We start from the raw sequence: 21,375 nt of genomic DNA, 5'->3' as shown, positions 1-21,375 counted from the left end.
TGAAAGAGTTTGAAATGGCTCGTGAAAACCTCAGATTAGGGAAATAAAAGCAAATTCACTTTTCAAAATTTGCTGGTTTATGGAGGAGGACATTTACATAAACAAGTTTGTTCATTCCATAATTCCTCTAAAAATAGGTCATATTTTTTTTCTTTCTCACTCCAAGGAAAAAAGTGATCTGCGAAACATATATTTCAGACAGAAAAAAAAATGAAATAGTGCTGTGACAGATGGTATATGATTTATACTTTCAATTTACTCCGTGTCATACTTCCCCAAAAAGATGTAGCTGGTCACTACAGAAGAAGGTCTTCTCTTTATTTGCAAATTGGTTCAGGTAAAGAGATGTGTTAAACTTCCTTGAGCACAAGTGACACAGGCAGAAATGAGAGAATGTCGAAGACCCACTCACGTGGACCCTTCAGCATCAATCTAGACTGGGAGAATCCTGAGAAGAGGAGGCAAAAAATATAATCCCTTTGTGTTTGTGTACTGCAGTATTTGCACTGCTTAAGAGCCACAACAATTAACTGGACAGAGAAAAAACAGTGGAAAGGCCTCTCCTACAATGGCAAGAATAGAGGATTTTCTTGCAGATACCTACCATTTCTACACAGTGAAAACATTACCTTATTTAAAAGATCATTAGTTCAGTTTATCTCTTCAATTTAAACATCATCTTACTGTTTGGGGATGCTCACAGAAGAGAACTATGTAAACAGAGTTACCAAAAAAGCTTTGATCAATTCAGACTCATCGCTGTAAAAATGCATTAATGAAAAACAAAGTGAATGTTGCAATGAAAAAAAAAACAAAATTGTTTCACTCACATGACTGACTGAAATTAGGGTAAAAGGGGCTCATTGACTTACTAGTGACACATAATCAAGTGGGAAGTAGAGAAATATATTTTCAGGGTTGATAACAACAACACAACAGAAACCATAAAACTAGATCCTTACAAATGTTAACACCTACACATTTCTAAGAACCCTTCTATAACTGTTAAGTCTTCCTGAGGCCATCCCTTTTCCATGCTGAAGAAGCTCAGACTTCAATCCTGGTTTGACACCACAGACACAATCACTAGAATACATTTTCCTTGAGTTTCTTTCACAATTCTCCTGAAAAACAGTTCTTCTAGGACATGAACAGCAGCACATAAAACCAGAGAAGATACTGTCAGGTTGTTTTGCTTTGCCAAGGACTACAGTTCACCATGGACTAGGGAAGCAGCAACAGCCAGCAGTTATCTAGACATAAATTCATTATGCAAGCCATACAGAGAAAGACTAACACAAAGGCTACAGACTTTCCAGTGGCTCAGACAGAGGGTTAAAATAGCAGCAACAAGAATATAAAACTCCCAGTGCACTACATGATATTATGATGTGGAATACCAACAATCAAAATCACAAAACCATAACAGGAGTTCTACTACTTACTAACAAACAACCTTTAATAGCATAGACAAGACCTGCCAAACAACCGAAAATAAAGTTGGTTGGCTCAATGGCTCTCCTAGAGCTTTAGGCAAGTTACCTCCAACTCTGACCGCTAGTTGCCATCTCAACATATGACTCTTCCAGTGTAATTCTATATTTAAATAATAAAAGGTATTTAGATACTCCTGGAGAATGACATTCCCAACATCTGCGAGGAAGGTACGAGGAATGTACCCGCTTCTCTGGAGGGAGGTGTAGAGTAAGCAAAGAGCAGGACTGGTCTGCAGGTTGCTACAGGAAGGCAACACTACTCTAGTCATTTTTGGCTCCTCTTTTCAGATACTGAGGATAACACAACCAGGCGAGTCTTCTGTGGCTAACAAATACTAATGAAGCAAAGAAATAGCAGGGGAAAGAGCTAGCTCTCTCTCAATGAACACTCTTGCAGGGTGGGGCCTGACGCTCTCCAAAAGTGAAAAAACTCCTGGGTCTCATCAACAAGCAAGATACTTCATCACACTAACAAGATCCCTTTATCCCACCCTTGGCACGTTGTGCTCACTCAGAGGCCACAGTCTTCCCCCGTACCCTGCCTGGACAAGACTGCAAATCCCATCCGCTTAAGAAGCAAGCATTAGGCCGTTAATTCTCATCAGCAAAAGGCTCAGAAATCCCCATGCTTCTGACCTGCCATAACACAGGCCACATACCAAACACTTGTGGTTCAAAGGCAAGCTCTGTAAAGCATGCTTAACATCTTGGTGAAATCCCCAGGTGGATGGCAGTACATCTTAAATAGTCTCCTCTCCTCTGAATGACCTGGATGGAAAATGCACTGCTGAGTGATTTTTTAAGGCTTTACAGGGATGTAGTTAATTCCTCTTGCCAGGAAAAGCTTTATAGACCAATGATCTTAACCTCTGTCTGAAAACATAAGACAAAGCAAGGGTCCAAGAGTCAGAAATCAGCTCAAGCTATTTTAAAGTTTACGCACACAAGGCAAGGCTACACCATAAAGCTAACAGGTAATAAGATTTGATGAATTTTGGAGAACGTTAAAATAATTTCAGCTGTTATGTAAAACAAACACCTCCTCAAGCAAAAGTACATATACACATCAAGTGTTTGAAACAGGTCTGGTATCTGACTATTCCCTGTGCTAATTGATACGCAGGGAGGACACTGTCTCTGGCACTCACCTAGCCTAAGCTGCATGCATGCCCTTCCACCATGCAGCACTACAGGGATCACATTAGAATGGTGCCAGCATGTCACCTCTTTCCTCAGTACTGTTTCCAGCACAGATATTCAGCACTACAAGACAAATATGTACTCCAAGATGACAAATATACAAAGCTAAGAATAAAAAATATTAGCTGCTGGGAGTAAGTTTTTAAGAAAAGTAAAATGCCAAGCAAGATGTGTGCATTGCTCTCTAAATGGAGAATAAAAAATCTCATTTAAATCCAACAGTCCACTAAAATGAGATGCTGTTCGGCCTTACAACTGAACCTGTAAAACTCAGCTTTCGAAATCTGAAGTGGAAATAACAAGATGCACTTGCAAAATATAATCTGATTTTTAACATCAGTACTTATTCTCTGTGCTCTTCAAAATATTAGTGATGTTTCCAGACAAACCAAAAGACAAACACAAGTATGTTTTTCACCATTAAAACCATCCATCAATAATTTTGTAGTGATTTATTTTGCTGTATTTAGAAAAACTTGGCATTCTTGAACCACGGTTTTATCCTTGGGCACTCAGGAAAGGAAGCCACTATTTAAAGAGGTACAAAATCATCCTAGAAGGGGTACAAAGGATAGCTGTTCTGCATATCTTAGAAAGCAAAGAAGAAAAAAAAAAAAGAAAAAAGCTAGATTCTCAAAGTCATGAGGCAAGCTTCAAAAATAAAGGAGAGACAGCTGTTGATGTAGTCTTAAGAAAATGAGCATCATATTAAAATCTCTCTGCCCACTCTTGTCTCAGCTGCTGATTCCCATTCCCACAGATGGCCTGCCTGCTCTGAAAACTTTTTGTAGGATCCTGTGCCAAAAATTGTGCCTGGAATGTCAGGAATTGAAAAGAAAAAAAAATGAAACATAATTTGCTTTCAAATTTTTGCAGATATAAGTGTCAAAGAGCAAAAACTACTCAAAAGCACCACCCAAATAAATGAGATTTTTACTGAATCTTCATGTCTCTCAGTGGCACAGCCTATGCTAGAAAACAAGGAAACAACAGATGAACTTGCCTACCTGTTGTGAAATATAATATTGTTGTAGCACCTTTGGGAAAAGAAACTAAATAATGGGGAGCCACTCACCTAGCTATCTGATGCTGTCAAAGGCTGAGCTGCAATGGAAGATGCAGGAGCTGAGTGGGCAGCCAGTGGGACAAAGAGAGCAATACTGTTCCCTGAACCCATGGTGTCCACCTAAATGAGGTCAGCGAGACACAAGCCTTCACATGTATGAGGGTGTGATGCATGTCACAGACAGACATGACTATCCACCCACTGACAGACCAGTATTAGCAAGTCAATTTTACATTCCACACCAGTAAGTGCTGTAATTTTGGTTTTGTTGCTGACACAAGCTCCCCCATGATGATTTACAGTTGCTTCCCACTTAATGTCATTCCAGTGATTAAAAAAAAAAAAAAAAAAAAAGCACATTTTGGGGTTTTCTCTGTTCTGCTTAGTGTATCTCTCTCACTTCTGATTCTGTGAGTTTGCAACATGTGCAGTAGAAAGATGCATTAGACAGCTAAAATCACATGTATAGACTGAAATAAGCTTTATTCTCATGTGGAAGTAGATAAAGCCACAATGACATAGATTTTGACAGCAAAACTTAGTCTGAAAGCTTTAGTAATGAAGCTGCAACTCCAGCTACTTTACACCTACCACAGATTTGATTTACAGCAGTATACAGAGACCTTGAACCATTCCATCTCTCCTTTTGATACTATTTTTTAAGCAAGATATTTACTTTGGCAAAATTTAAGCAATTCTCTCAACTGTTTTTTTAGAAGATTAATTCTCTGAAATCACTTAATGATATTCAACTATTATGTCACAGAATCACAGAATCACAGAATTGTAGGGGTTGGAAGGGACCTCTAGAGATCATCGAGACCAACCCCCCTGCCAAAGCAGGTTCCCTACACCAGGTCGCACAGGTAAGCGTCCAGGCGAGACTTGAATATCTCCAGAGAAGGAGACTCCACAACCTCCCTGGGCAGCCTGTTCCAGTGCTCCGTCACCCTCACTGTGAAGAAGTTCTTACGCACATTCGTGCGAAACTTCCTATGCTGCAGCTTATGTCCGTTTCCCCTCGTCCTGTCTCCATGTACCACTGAAAAGAGACTGGCCTCACCACTATGGCCGCCACTCCTCAGATATTTATAAACCGGATCAGGTCCCCTCTCAATCTTCTTTTCTCAAGGCTAAACAGACCCAGTTCACTCAGCCTTTCTTCACAGGGGAGATGCTCCAGGCCCTTCATCATCTTTGTGGCCCTCCGCTGGACTCTTTCCAAGAGATCCCTGTCTTTTTTGTACTGGGGAGCCCAGAACTGGACACAATACTCCAGATGAGGCCTTACCAGGGCAGAGTAGAGGGGGAGGATCACCTCCCTCGACCTGCTGGACACGCTCTTTTTAATGCACCCCAGAATGCCATTGGCCTTTTTGGCCACGAGGGCACACTGCTGGCTCATGGCCAACCTGTCGTCCACCAGGACGCCCAGGTCCCTCTCTGCAGAGCTCCTCTCCAGCAGCTCATCCCCCAGCCTGTATTGGTGCATGCAATTCTTCCTCCCTAGGTGTAAGACCCTACACTTGCTTTTGTTGAACCTCATCCGGTTTCTTACTGCCCAGCTCTCCAGCCTGTCCAGGTCTCGCTGAATGGCAGCACAGCCTTCAGGCGTGTCAGCCAATCCTCCCAACTTCGTATCATCAGCAAACTTGCTGAGAGTGGCCACTATCCCCTCATCAAGGTCATTGATGAAGATGTTGAACAAGACCGGACCCAGCACAGACCCCTGGGGGACACCACCGGTTACAGGTCTCCAGCCAGACTCTGCACCACCAACGACGACCCTCTGCGCTCTGCCAGTCAGCCAGTTCTCAACCCACCTCACTGTCCACTCGTCTATCCCACACTTCCTCAGCTTTGTTATAAGGATGTCATGGGAGACAGTATCAAATGCCTTTCTAAAATCACGGTAGACTACATCTACCGCTCTTCTCCCATCCACCCAGCATGTGACAGCATGTCAAGCATAATTGACTAACCTAAGGACTAAAGACACCAGCTATCATCAGTTAAGTGTTTTAAAACACATTTTGCAGATGTGATCACAGCCAGAATCTGTAACAGAGCACTACATACTCTCAGAGTAAGTAGCAATCTCTTGCTTTGCTACGAAAGTGTTACGTATCATCTCTCTCAGGTTTGGGTGAGCAAGGGGCTAATACACAAATTGCGCTTGAAAAAGGTATGTCTAAAATATGATGTCTAAGAATGCAGATGCTTAAAGGGCTACTTGGAGAAATTTAAGCAGCATATACATACAGTTTTTCCTCCCTTACTGACCTGGGATTTCTCTGTTGGCAAAATCTAACAAACTAGTTCTACAAAATTCACATAGAAAAGGGAAAGGTGTAAGCTTTTCTTTCTTGTTTTGAATCTCCTAAATCTTATTTTGAATGTAGCATAAATGTGTTTCTGCAATTCCTGAAAAAAAATCTGGCATTGTTTACATTATGAGTCTAATAATGTGAAGCATTTCTTGAGTTTTGAGTAGGAAGAGAAAGCAGGAAAAGGAAAAGGAAACTGAATATCAAACATCACTTCTTTCAAATGCAGATAACCTACTGGTGCTTAGATGTGTAAGTTTTTCTTATCAGTATATCTGGTTCTTGCCTATGGCAAGAAGCTTACTGTTTTTCTAGAAGCCTGCAGAAACAGCTAATACTAAATGAAAGGCACTGTATTACAGATAGCCAGGTTTCATTGCAGTTTCCTGCATTTTCAGTTCATGTCTTCAGGTTCATACCAATTCAGGTTGCTGAATTTACCCAATGAAGATGCCAAATTTTACTTGTGTCGGTTCTGAGGAATGGGCACAGAACTAAATTCTTCAGCTGCTTACTCATGGTTCAAAAACATGACACTTCATCAGAACAGCTTGCTGTTTGCAGCAGGAGAAAGTAGAGAACAAATCAAATCTGAAAGCATTGGCTTTTTGCTACTACAAACACTAAGAACAAAATTCAAGAGCAGTTAGGTAGATAAGACACTGCGCTCATTTACTCATGGTAATTTTAATATTCAGACATGAAAACAGCAGCAAAATCGCTGACAGACAACCAACAAAAATCAGCAATGAAACTATTTTCCAAATCTGTGCTATGTTGTTTAGTAATTAACATCAGTTTAAAAGTTATGTGGGTGCTGGGAAAGTTGAAAATGTTATGCTCTTCCAGTGAGGGTCACAACATTTCCCTGGCCTGGAAGACAATCACTATTCCCTGATCTTGAACACCTGAAAAACCTTCAAAAATGGCGGCATTGGAAGAAGAAAAACAAAACAAAACAAAACAAAACAAACAAAACAAAACAAAACAAAACATGCTGTTTAGAGCCTGTATTTTAAATCTGGGTTCTGTTCCTTACAGCAAGATTATATCCCAAACCCTTCTTTACAGAAGAAAGGGACAGAACGTAGATCCAGTCCTTTCCTTAAACTTTGAATTCAAGGAGTACAGGAAAAAATACTTCCTTCTTCAGCTTCAGTTGGTTTCACAACCATGGCTATGCATGTCATAGCACAACAGCTTGCCTCTGGAAGATACTACCATCAATGGGAATGATAGGTACAAAGGGGAATTTAGCATCCTGTGTGCTTGCGATTTTGCAGATTGTTTGGTTGAGCCCAGTCATACCTGTTATCCATGAAGTCACTTTAAAGGGAGTAATTCTGATATTATCTGTCATAGTATGAGACAGCAACAGTGAGACTTAAGTAAAGCTGTCCTAGTGTGAAGTCAGTGCAAGTACAGCTCTCTTTAATAGTTCCTACTTGCAGAGATGTGCTGCTGCGTCTGTTATGCATACTGTCTTCACATAAAGAAATTTCTTAAGATCTTCTTGCAGAAACAATAATTAGAAGCAGCAGAAATCAGTGCTCTTACTGGTGTCAGTGGTGGTTTAGGAAGACTTTCAACAAGAATCTTTTCATCCCTTGTGACAACAAAATACCTTATCAGAAGAGTTATAACTGGGTGGTAAAAACAAGATAGCAAACAGTTCTTTGGTAACTGATGAGCAGAAAGAACTATTCTGAAATAAGCCAGAGAGTAAAATCAGCCAGAAGACTACAATAAAAAACAAGCACATATTTCTACTGCAAAAGAGGAGAGTCTGTATTCTTGCTGATATTAGTATCTTCTTTGGTTCTGTTATTTATCATTTTTTATGTGGTAGCACTTTAAAACCTCAGGCTTGAACAGGGTTGCCATTAAACAAAGAGAATAAAGATATGCTGCTCCCTCCTGTTAAACGTGGTAAGTTTTGTTAAATTATTTAGAAAACATTGCTAAGGAGACAATTCTTCCTGTTGTTTTAGATATGTTTGGGTTGAAAGGCAACTACAATTCATCTGTTAAAAGTGCTCATAAAAGTTAAATGTCTTGATATACTGCATTAAACACATCTACTAGACGATAAGTTTTTATCAAAACCAAAAACATACCCTGTGTCAGTAACCCACATCAGAAGTTGTACATAAATGCAAAGATCCATCCTCTCTGGAAGATGGTCAGTCTTTAAGCCAACATCCCTAGGTACTTTTAACACAAGTGATTGCTTCATGGAACACACAGTTTTTTCTAATACAATATTTCTTATTTTATTTTGAACACTGGATACACTTTTGGACATACTGTTTCTCCCTCTAAAGCATTGTAATTCAGTAATCTCTATCGACACAAGATCCATTAGAAGCTTTAAGTAGTAAATGCTCTTCATTGATTAATCATTAAAATTAAATTAAACAATAACCTTTCAATATTGAGTTCAGTAGTACTGTCTTGCTATGATTTGGTTAGTTAAGCAGAGGAAGGCTGGCATCCAAAGTGAAGCACACACTCAACATTTTAAGGATTTCCCATTTGGAAGATGTGCTATCTACAAGCTTTATGTATAACTGAATATAAAGCATCCCTCATTCAGCTAGCATTCCTCTCATCTCCACTATAAGAGATGGAACAAGGATTACTTGAGATTAACATATTTAGCCTCCACACTTGATTAATACCATTTTAACTGAGTCTTGTTAGCAATTTAAGAGCAAGAAAAAACACTTTGAGGACCAAGATCAGCAAAGATTAAATTCTGTCATACTGTTGCACCATCTAATGTTGTAATGTACCCTTGCTGCCCTTCCTAACCCTTCATAACTTGCACATGGCAGAAAAGCGATTGGTACAAGACTGCATTAAATTCAAATATGTGAGTACCATTTTTCAAGTGTCAAAAGTGCAGAGCAAGGTGTATGAGGCAAAAAAATCAAACCAGTGGAGGAAAGCCCATAAGTGATGTGGAACATTTACAGGGACTACAAAGCGAGAAAGACTTTCTTTGGTCTGTCAAGCAGACATTCCCCACTAACATTTATTCTATTTCACCACTATCACAATGGCTAGTTGCAGTTATGAACTCTCAAAGAAATATCAGGAAAAGCAATCTAAATAATAAAACTAATTTCTGATTGCATTCTTCTAATAAAGGCTGACAGTCAAAACCTGCATCCATTTTCTGTTAACACAAAGTGATTCATAGGATAATTCAGTTTGGAGGTCTCTAGTCCAACCATGTGCTCAGAGCAGAGTCAGCTATGGGATCAAACCAGGTTACTGCCCTATAGCTACCAGAGACGATGCAAAGGGCTGGTGGAAGGTAGGAAGAAGCAGAGGAAGGAGGAGAGCAAGTGCTGTCAGCAACATACACAGCAGCTAAGGGACAAATCCGAAGCTGATTCACAGCTGGCCTATGGCACAATATTGCTGTACTCAGTGACCCAGCATAGTGCACTCGGTGGCTCTGAATATTATTCTTTGCATTTCTTCTGCTATGTGAAAAAATGCTTTTGTTGGCTTTCATTTTTATGTTTCTAAGAAAGGCCTGCAATTTCTCAGGAAACATGGGAAAAAAACTGTATGGGTGTGCTGACTCCTCTTGCACAAGCCACCGCATTTGTCAGGTTGCTGGTCTCAAATGCACATGCTGTAGAAAGTAGGTGGTAATTTTTTTTTCCCCTACAAACCATGTGAGAAAAATCCTAGAGATGAGTCTAACAGGAGATAGATACATCTGCTATAAACAAGAAGGTAGAGGAAACAAGAAAAGCTCTGTTTCAGCCCCCAGGCATCAAAACAAGGATGCTATTTCTACTTCAGATAAAAAAAGATCAGCCTCACAGTAAAGCCTTAAGTAATGCTGTATTTCTGCAAAAAAACAGAAGTAATTTAATGAGAAGTCCATCCAGATGCAACTGGGTAGAACTAGAACTAAAATCTTTTCTAAATATTAAATTGCATAACAATTAGGGAGTTGTTCAGTGTAAGAGTTTTGTCTAAATATTCAAGCTCAGATTTTGATTTGAAGAGTTGTGGTTGAACAAAGGGGAGGTAAGTATAAGAACCCTTAGCCCCTAAACACTTCTCAGATATCCTCTTGGAATACGAGTCATTTTTTTCTTGTACATCCACTTAGTAATCTTGATATCAGTGCTGGATGAGTCAGGCACAATGGCTAGCCATCTGTAAAGCACAAATGAAATAATAGCATTAGGACATAGTTCCTTCATGGAAAATAGGAAAACTTGAAAACACTAGGAAAACATATGCTTTAGTAAGCAATAAGCAGGATTCAAAAACTAATCCCTGCAGTGGCTGAAACATCACATCAAGATCCTCTTCTCCTTAGCATGACAGCAATGGCTACTGGATAGGGTGAGGGAGGAAAACACTTCGAATAAATAAGACTTTAAACCAATCCTTTTAAAGATAAATAGCAGGCAAATGTGCAGAAATTGCAAAATGGGATGTTATTTCATAGCTCTTTTGAATAGAGCAAGACTGAATATAGATGGTTCTCCTTCCTGAGTTTCTTCTGAGTAAGAATTAATGCAAAATGGAAGATTATCAGTTGTTCTAGAAGGCCAACTAGTCAATGTTAGATGTATAGCAGGAAAAAAAAAAAACGACTAATAAGTATATGTGCACATAAAACAGCAAGACAGATTTTCTAAAGGTCAACTAAAGATTTTAGAGATCATCTGTTAACTTAAGCTTGACTGAAGTGAAGAAACAGGGCAGTTTTATAGTAAAATTAGAACATGTATTTTGTAACACAGCTATAAGCAGTTTATAAGCAGTTAGGAGTGTCTTTTATGGGGAATAGCTGTGTGCACAGATGCAGTAAAGCTCTTACAATAACTATGAAGAGTTGCGCAGAATTCTCTGCAACTCCATCTTCACCTTTCCACTCTAGCTTCTCACACTTGTGCTTCCAAGCCAGGCACCATTTAAAATGGCAGATATTCACACATAAGCTGAAAGCATGCTAGCATGCATGTTACAGGAAATCTCTTCCAGCACAATGGGGGAAAACCACTTCCATAATTCAGCAAAAACTTTTGCTATATGACAAACTTTTCTGTTGCTTAAGAACTGAAATGAATTTCTTCCTCTATAGCCTTCCAATATCCAGCTTCAGTATACAGGGATCTTAACAGACATGCAATTGCAATAGTAGTACAAATTCTCTAATAATAAGGAGAATCTTTTTTTTCTCCTTCATGTCAAAATGATTTTATTCCACCAACTGTAGCAAAGAGCAACACTAATAAGAGAAAACTGCCTTGGGAAAAGGGAGGACTGCACTTTCCACAGCTGGAAGCCTAATTCTGATGTTTCCACATCGTGCTCATAGCACATATTTCATGGAAGTCAGAAAGCCAGGTTATTTTGAAAATCTTATCCCCTGTTCCCCAACTGTACAATTAGTCCTGTACTCTGCATGGGACAAATGGTAAAGAAAGGGAATGTTGCTCAGTACAGTACTTGTGCTCACTCCTAAAAGAGATGCTAATTTGCATTCACAGTAACATAAGATGCTTTTAAGTAAGCCCAGCTACTATCTTCCAGAAGTTAACCGCTTGATAGATTGCAAATGGAAGTTTTCTTACAAGATTTTCTGTGGTTCCAAACAGTGATTCACCATTAAGTACAGCTCCAACAAACCATAACCTCTTCCTTCAGTGATGATTTATTAAGTGATTTTCCCACTATAGCTTAGTCAAGTTTTTTGACCATGACTGCACAGTCAAGATCACCCTAAACTGGAATCTATTTCCTACCACCTTCAGTGTTTTTGATGTTTAACTTGACAGTGTAAGTCAATTACCAAGCAGATTTAAGAAGTGTAAGGGAGGGGAGTCAAGGTATACACAGTTCTGATTTTACACACCTACACAATAAGCGCAGAAGGAGCAACTTACTGCATATACCATCTCCCACTTGTAACTACAAATAAAAGGATGGGGGGAAAAAGAGGTAAAATAAAAGGTTGAATATGCCCCTACACTTATTAGCCTCCTAAAATACTGCTCTGAACATTCTAAAGAGAAAAAGAGGTGGACATATACGTGCAGATATTGATTCCCTGATGTGCTCCGGGAAACTATTAATGCTCTTATTCAGCATCACCTAAGATGGTTACAGAGCCCTGTAATTTTTTTTCACAGGAATTACTGATATTATGCACCTTTTGCCCTTGACACCCATAAGAAGTAGCACTTGGATTAGTTTTCCTTGTTAACATTCATTTCCAGGGCAAGTAAGAAGCTCTAGATATTAATTCTAAGAGGAGGCTAGATATTAGCTCTAATACTAAAATTAATTTGGAACATGCATTGACTAAATGGGACATTAACACTATATACAAATATCTATGTTTTTATATTTACTAAAAATTTTAATGGTTCAGTAACAAATTTCCTTAGATATGGGAGATATACAGTATCAGGCAACTCAGAAGAAACAACCAATAGGGAAGTTGATTTAATTATACTTCACCTTTAAAATGCTCAGAATTACCTATAAGAATACAGTAATTCATATCTAAATATTTGATGCTATAAAAATCAATTAAACAATTTTTTTTAGTAAGAATACAAATAAATTAGATTTTTAGATAGCTATTTTTTCCATTTAGATGTATATAATTTATATAGAGTATAATAAAACAATCACCAACCTAACACCTAAGAGAGAAAAAAAATATGGCTTGTCTTCTACATACGCTATCTAGAGCATTAACAGCAGGGTTCTAGTTGCTGATTTTGTTATAGAAATAGATTATCAAAAGAAGCTATGTACTCATATATAGAATAGCTAGAACATAAGTGCATATGTAAAGAAGTCTGCATTTACAGATTTAAAAATGTGCTTCAGTACTGAAATGTTTATCAGTGTTCAGACCATCTTTCCACAGCTTCTACAGATTTGCTGAATCTCAATTATAGATGGCTGTTTTTAGAGGGAGATTTGTAAGTAACCCTAGTATACAGGTGCAAAGACCCTTGGTAATTAAGCACCACACAGGTGATCTTGCTAACTACATGTGGGTCTCAGCAGAGCAGCCTCTGGAATTCTCAGCAGCTAAATCCAGAATGTCCCTCAGAGCTGCCAGGTGGCCTTGTTCTCTAGCAGCTTCTGAGACAGTACACTGTACTAACAACATCTTGTGCTGCTTTAAGTTTTCCCCTCCATCTCGGTTCCCGAAATGAGAGGGCTGACTATTCAAGTAGTAATTTATTGCCATGACTAGAGATCTTTATAAGGAATGAAAAGTGTGAAGAGCAAACATTAAGTACATTCAACTCTCCAAAATCCAGTACATAATTAAAATAGCTGGGATTTTCTATTGTTTCAACTCAATTTACTCAAAAAATAATGAACACTTAAGAGAGAACTTAGGAGCAAATAAAGCTGTGGAGACCGCACGTTACAAGTTAAATTCAACAACCAGCTGAGTTCCACACAGACATACAACCACTTCAGTCGATGAGGGAAGAGAAAAAGGGCAAAAGTTAGAAAACTCATGGGTTGAAATAAAGACAGGTTTTTTTTGTTTGTTTGTTTGTTTCTGTTTTTTTTTTTTAAGCTGGGGAAAATAAAACGAAAGATAAGTGATGCAAAATGGAACTGCTCACCACCTGCTGACTGATGCTCAGCCAGCCCCAAAGCAACAGCAACCATCACCACGTTTATTGTCCAGCATGTTGCCATAGAGCACGATGCATCCTTTAGGTCAGTTGTTCTTGCCGTGATCTCTCCTAGGTTCTTGTGCCAGCTCCATGTTGGCAGAGCAGCATGAGAAAAGGCTTTGATGCTGAGTAAGCACTACTGACAGTAATTTAAATATTGGTGCATGATCAACAGTGTTTTCATCACAAATCCAGTATAGCACCATATAAGCTATTATAAAGAAAATTAATTCTATCCCAGCCAAAGAACAGCACACCATCACAGAAAAGCAAACAGAAACTATCATTTAGGTCACCTGGTAAGAACAGGGCTTTAGCTGGCACAATTTAACACCAGCATAACACACACAACCTACTCAAGAAACAGAATGAGAAACCATGTCTGGAGCATCTCTACAATCATTTGATTTCTTGGATTCTTCAAAATTCTTCACATGATGGGACTGTATTCCTGCTCCAATAGTTACCCTTCATACTCAGTCACATATCCCTTCCACACCAACTTCTCATAGTTCGTTCAGGACTACTATCAGACAAACATGGAACAGCTTCCTTAAGCTAAATGCAAGCAGCAAAATCTCATACAGCACACAGATTTCCTTAGCTATCCCAAGCAGAACAAGCACTTGACCTTCTGTTAGCTCTCACCTTGGATCCAGGATTGCTCTGTCTTGCTCCAGCTCTGGAAGGCATGTCATTGTCTGGTGTTTCTCTAGTGGACTCTCACAGTTCTCTTCCCAGAGTTTTTCCTTTCCAGCTGCAACGCAACAACTTCTCTGAGCCTTTCCTATTTATAGAGGGTGGGGCAGTATCTGCCGCCAGATTTAGGCACAACTGGTGCATCAGATTGTAGTAGTACACTTTACTTCATATTGCACAAATCTGAACCTGAACACAGAATAGAATTAGTACATATTTGCAATGGTTTATCTGATATAAAAACATAAAACAGTTGATGTCACCTTGAGCAAGACAAATATGTAGTACTTAGTAAGAAAAAAAAAAAGAGAACTAAAGAATCAAGAGATCCCTTGATATTCAGATGGTGCAAGTGAAATCAGAAGCTTTTCTCCTAAATCCAAGTCAACATGCACCAGGGATATACTTGTCTCCAAAATACATCTCTGCAATTAACCTGAAAAAAGATCAGGCGTCCGTCTGTCTTGGTTTTTAATTCATTTGCACTAGAAACAAAAGGTAGTTGGGCTCCTTTGTAACATTCCATTAACTCATGATGTTGCTAAAGGCTGAAAGGTTTAGGAAGATAGAAAAAGGAATGTAAACAAAAGTAAAAAGCAGAAGATTAAACAGTGAAAGATCATCTTAAGGAGGCATAATAGCTGAAGACTCTGTAATACTTTGAAAATACGCTAACACCACTTTCTCTATGTCCTTCTTACAACAGAAGAAAAACAACAGCATAATGATGGCATTATATTAGTATCACTGACAAATATATTAGTATTATTGACAAACCTCTCTGCAATGAAGAAAGCACCTATACTTAGATTTTCAGCTGTATAAGCCCTGAAGGGACACAGATGTCACAAAGCTTTGCTGAATTTTATAAAGTAATTTTTTATTTTCTGAAAACATAAGTAGTAGATTTATTCTGTAGAGGATAGAAAAGGACAAAGGGAGAGGTTCCTACTTTGGTAGGCTCAAACAGAACAATAAGTGGGAATTCTTCCTGCTGCCTTTTTCACTTGCTCCAATTTTTATTCTCACCTAGAAATGCTTGTGCTTGCACTCCAAGAGGCTGTTTGGAAAGAGAGGTTAGCTTCACTGGCTAAAGTGATAAAGGATAATAAAAAAGGCTTCTTCAAGTATGTTAACAGCAAAAGGAAAACTAGAGAGAATGTGGGCCCCTTACTAAGTGAGGGGGGGGTTCTGGTAACGGGGGATGCTGAGAAGGCAGAGATACTGAATGCCTTCTTTACTTCCGTCTTCAGTGAAAAGGCTCTCCCTCAGGTTTCTCACACCCTGGAGGTTAGTGAGAGGGTCTGGGGAATGGGAGACTTCCCTTTAGTCAGGAAAGAGGACATGCGTGAGCGCCTAGGCAATACTAAGATCCACAAGTCCATGGGACCTGATGGGGTGCATCCACGGGTGCTGAGGGAGCTGGTGGAGGTCATTGCCGAACCGTTCTCCATCATTTTTGAGAGGTCTTGGATAACAGGGGAGGTCCCTGAAGACTGGAGGATAGCCAATGTCACTCCGGTCTTCAAAAAGGGCAAGAAGGAAGATCTGGGTAATTATAGGCCTGTCAGCCTCACCTCTGTCCCTGGAAAGGTGATGGAACAGCTTGTGCTGGATACCATCTCCAGACAACTGGGAGAAAAGGAGGTTTTCAGGAGTAGTCAGCATGGGTTCACCAAGGGGAGGTCGTGCTCGACCAACCTGGTGGCCTTCTATGATGCTGTCACATGTTGGGTGGATGGGGGAAGAGCGGTAGATGTAGTCTACCTTGATTTTAGAAAGGCATTTGATACTGTCTCCCACGACATCCTTATAACAAAGCTGAGGAAGTGTGGGATAGATGAGTGGACAGTGAGGTGGGTTGAGAACTGGCTGACTGGCAGAGCGCAGAGGGTCGTCATTGGTGGTGCAGAGTCTGGCTGGAGACCTGTGGTGTCCCCCAGGGGTCTGTGCTGGGTCCGGTCTTGTTCAACATCTTCATCAATGACTTTGATGAGGGGATAGTGGCCACCCTCAGCAAGTTTGCTGATGATACGAAGTTGGGAGGATTGGCTGACATGCCTGAAGGCTGTGCTGCCATTCAGCGAGACCTGGACAGGCTGGAGAGCTGGGCAATGAAGAAACCGGATGAGGTTCAACAAAAGCAAGTGTAGGGTCTTACACCTAGGGAGGAATAATTTCATGCACCAGTACAGGCTGGGGGATGAGCTGCTGGAGAGGAGCTCTGCAGAGAGGGACCTGGGCGTCCTGGTGGACGACAGGTTGGCCATGAGCCAGCAGTGTGCCTTCGTGGCCAAAAAGGCCAATGGCATTCTGGGGTGCATTAAAAAGAGCGTGTCCAGCAGGTCGAGGGAGGTGATCCTCCCCCTCTACTCTGCCCTGGTAAGGCCTCATCTGGAGTACTGTGTCCAGTTCTGGGCTCCCCAGTACAAAAAAGACGGATCTCTTGGAAAGAGTCCAGCGGAGGGCCACAAGGATGGTGAAGGGCCTGGAGCATCTCCCCTATGAAGAAAGGCTGAGTGAACTGGGTCTGTTTAGCCTTGAGAAAAGAAGATTGAGAGGGGACCTGATCCAGGTTTATAAATATCTGAGGTGTGGCGGCCATAGCGGTGAGGCCAGTCTCTTTTCAGTGGTACATGGAGACAGGACGAGGGGAAACGGACATAAGCTGCAGCACAGGAAGTTTTGCACGAATGTGCGTAAGAACTTCTTCACGGTGAGGGTGACGGAGCACTGGAACAGGCTGCCCAGGGAGGTTGTGGAGTCTCCTTCTCTGGAGATATTCAAGTCTTGCCTGGTCGCCTACCTGTGCGACCTGGTGTAGGGAACCTGCTTTGGCAGGGGGGTTGGTCTCGATGATCTCTAGAGGTCCCTTCCAACACCTACAATTCTGTGATTCTGTGATGCACACTGTAAGAAGTATGATACTAAACACACATGAATCACCAATGCAGGACCTCTTCATAATTCTGAAGAGAAGGAAGTTGCCTGTAGATTTCTTAAACATTTGAAGTACCTTGCTGAATGTGTTACAATAGAAGTGACCATGTGGAAGATGACCACATTTTTGCAATGATTTTTTTTTTTTTTTTTTGGTCTTGTGCATACAGGATATAAGATGTAAGTGTTCCAGGAGTAAATCAGGAACTCCATCTATTTAAACTTCTGTACAGTCATGGCTTGCCTATAAACATTATGTTTGGGGAACAACCCCCAGTTAGCTCAAACAGGAGTCAGCAGGTGATCAGTCCAGATGAAGTTAAAGGAGGCTAATGAGAAGGGAAAGGAAAGAGTTGAGCACCACTCAGAGGGTGGAAAGAATTCAGCAATACAGAAGAGAAGGTGGCTAAAGCAGAGTTGCCTGACACACTGTACAACATCTTCATTAACAACAGTAACACTGAATGCATTTTTAGGAATTATACTGAAATTAAAAGAATGTATCATAGGAAAAATGGCACAAAAGTAGAGTCAGCTGCATCTTTCAACATCCCTTTTCTACTAACGTAAAACACAGAATGGAAGGAAAAGGAATCCTCTGCTTTCTCTCACAGAACAGTATCTCTGAACGCAGCCGACATGAAGCAGTCAGCTGTCTGCTTGACTGCTGTCACTCTGAGGATTGATTTGATACAGATGACCCTGTATGGCTGATAGCTGCAGCAAAATGCATGACACACACCACTTCTGGAAGCATTTTAAATACACTGCTGTTTTAAGTCCCACGCTTGCTAACAAGGTCACAGATGATAAAGGAGCCAACTTGAGGACACTGTGCACGTGTGTGGTATGTTATGGTCAGAAAGAGCCACGCTCTCACCAGACATAAAGAACCACAAGCTCATGGACTTTTACAGACTCTAATTTGAAGACTCCAAGTAAGTTTCCGGCCAGGAGCCAGACATTGCAATCCCTGCTGAGGGCTGCAGATCCTGGATTTATGGCTGCCTTACATCACCACAACAGCCATTAATGGTTGTGAGTTACCAGCAAATTTGGTCTTGAAGAGTTATTTAATGTACCTACTTCCTAAATCATAGTGAAATGTGGAATAATGGAAAACTTGCAAGCCACCTTAGCCTCTACCACGCTATCTCCAACTATTTGGTGTACCTGGGAAAAAGTAACTGCCCATATATAGCAATGTAGCTCACAGGGCCAATTTTCACCTTTTTACTACCATTTATGCTTCTTCATAGTAACTGTATCCTGGACAGCCAGGTGATTTGCGGTTTTTATATGCAACTATAAATCAGGCTGCATTTACTACTGGGAATGAGAAAGGCAGAGGAGAAATGAGCACTCAGATCTAAAAGAAGCCATCCATTTTAATAATAAAGGCAATTACACCAAATTTTCTAAGAACAACAAACTATACCACCTTCTGTTCAGGTACTCTATTGACTTACATTCAGCTTAATAGGTACTGCAAATACTTTGCTTAGCAGAGTATGCCCCTAGTGCACTTGATATTTCCACATTCATCTTATTGCCATTACATTAAGACAGCTGCTCAATCTGCCTCCTATAATAATGGCAGCACATCACACATGACATGGAAGACCAGCCTCTGAAAGGAAAACTAGGTTGTGGGATATTTGTTAGCTTCTACTTATCCTTCCTGCATGTAAAGACAACATAAGGTTAACTCAACATAGATAGAAACTTTTGAAACATCTGATAATTTGTTGGAACTTCCTAATTTTCTAGCAATAAATAATAAATGATTTTTAATTGGGCATGTACATGCCTTGAGCAAACTGAACTTTTTAGATATTCGTAAGATTTTTTTGTTTGTTTTAAGGGTATGTGTCTTGTTATTAACAGAGAGTAAAACAGCACTGAATAAAAGCTGTGTATTTATTCTCAGTATAGCAGAGCTTTGAGGATGGTATAATCTTCCACTCAAATTGCCTCGGTGTTTTTGACATAAAAACATGAATAATTAAACATTCTCTAATATCATGACTTGTACACCCTATGGATATAGCTCTCAGGATTGCTCAGATTGCATGCAGTTCTTACACCTGCTTTAATATCTACTGAACGAAATGATTCTCCAAGTGATTTTATCGGGCTTAGGATCAGATGTTAAGACTTCTATCTCCGTTAAGACAACATGTGTGAAAAGGAAGCCAAACTGATGTATTTATTTCAATGACATAGGCCACTCTTCCACAGACAGTGGTCTGGACTTGCCAAGTCTGTTCCATTCCATGTCCTGTACAATCAACAAAGAAGAAAGACTGATGATCTTTGCCAGGTTGGGCCTGATTTAAACTGATAGCCTGGAGCTGACAGACTTATGCACCCATTAAAGTATTTCACGGTGCAGACAAATGGTTACAAAAGCATGCAAAAGTAAATGAATTTAATTTGATGAAGACACCTTCTTACCTCCCGCTGATGTTGATTCCTTCAACTATGCAGAAAGAAATCTGCTGCCTGCTGATGAAAGATAATATATAAAGCAACAGAAGGAAAAAAAAAAAAGAATTCTAATGACACAGACTCTCAACTCGCTGTGTGGGGTTTTACGGTCACAAATCCTATTAGCATTAATCAGCATATGACGATGGGCTTTCTAACGTGTTTGGTCTGGCAGACAGAACCTGCCCAAAGCTGAAAATTGGAACTTTGTGGAGCAGAGAAGAAGGAGGAAGGACAGGTGAAGACCTCTCTTATCTACCAAAATATCACAGCATAATTTGGAAAATATTGAAGAGCTCATTTCCTATGCTGACTTGTCTAAAGCACTGCACGCTAATAAGCAGCTGTCATAGAGGTGGGTAGAGCAATAAAATCCCAACAGTCAAGCTGAACTGATGCAGTCCATTACCTATTGAATCATGCCCACACAGGTCTCTCAATTGAATGATTACAGCAGTACCAATGGTCTGTGCACTGCAGTGTTGTATTACAGCTCTGGTTCGTAAAATTTTACAATGTATAAGTAAAAAATTAGATGCTACTGAAGACATAGGCATTTCTCTTTCACACATGCAGCAGACATATCCAATGATGGCTGATGAATTTCTAGGAAACTGGCCAAAATCTAATACAATACAGCCACATGGATCTCCTAAAAAGACATCCAGCAAAAGTCTTGCTTTTGAGTATTTGCAGCTGATATTACAATTATGTGGCTATCACTGAACTACTGTTTATCCTTATTCTTTATTTTGGAAATAGTTCAATGAATTTATAGGCAGATGAGCCAGAACCAAAATGCACACTTGCTGGCCTGCATTCTGATACAGTCAACACAGAAATGAAAATTCCAGCCAGAGCTACTTAACTAGAAAACTGCACAACACATATAATTCTGAGCATGCACAAAATCTAAACACCTCCTTTAATGACACAGGATATCTTTTCCTAAAACACATTTCTGTTCAAATAATATCAATGATTACTTTTGTTAGAGCTGATCAAATAGTATTTCTCAAATACTGACTCTGGTAAATCTGAGTGTGCTTTTAAATTGTGAAATATTCACAAACCATCACCATCTGTTTGCAAATCTTCTTGGAAATACGTGAAGAAAATGACAAGCAAGCCATCTTGACTGTGACTATGCAGAAAGTATTAGGAATTAGTATTTGCTTCTTGAAGCTTAACCTTCTAAATCAGTAAGCAGCCAGAAGAAGTACATCACACCAAAATACCCAGATTTTTCAAACTGTGCTCTTTACTCTTGAGGCTTGTTTTGAAAAAAATCAAGTATTGTTAAACAACATTGCATGTCTACCACTCCTGCAGTATTTATGCAGCAATATGAGGCCAGCCTGGTAAAATGAACTCTAGCACATACTCATATTTGCTCATCACTGCAAATTGTAGATCACATTTCCAGCTGGTATAAGTGGACTTAATCTAACAGTTTTCAC

At 39.9% G+C, this 21,375-nt stretch overlaps 1 long non-coding RNA gene across 2 annotated transcripts in view; it reads right to left on the bottom strand.

The window, feature by feature from the left end:
• LOC146545499 (uncharacterized) overlaps positions 1-16,916 on the bottom strand; it is a 224,293-nt gene extending 207,377 nt beyond the window's left edge. For both annotated transcript variants that reach the window (XR_014887410.1, XR_014887412.1), the window contains exon 1: positions 14,435-16,916. This is a non-coding gene — a long non-coding RNA (uncharacterized LOC146545499). The remainder of the gene's footprint in view (positions 1-14,434) is intronic.
• Between the last annotated feature and the right edge of the window lie 4,459 nt (positions 16,917-21,375).

Source organism: Meleagris gallopavo, chromosome 1 (assembly GCF_905368555.1).
Source record: "Meleagris gallopavo chromosome 1, MGAL_WU_HG_1.1, whole genome shotgun sequence".
In the NCBI taxonomy this organism is placed as follows: domain Eukaryota; kingdom Metazoa; phylum Chordata; class Aves; order Galliformes; family Phasianidae; genus Meleagris; species Meleagris gallopavo.
The sequence above is the reverse complement of the archived record's forward strand: the minus strand, read 5'-3'. Positions and strand labels throughout refer to the sequence as shown.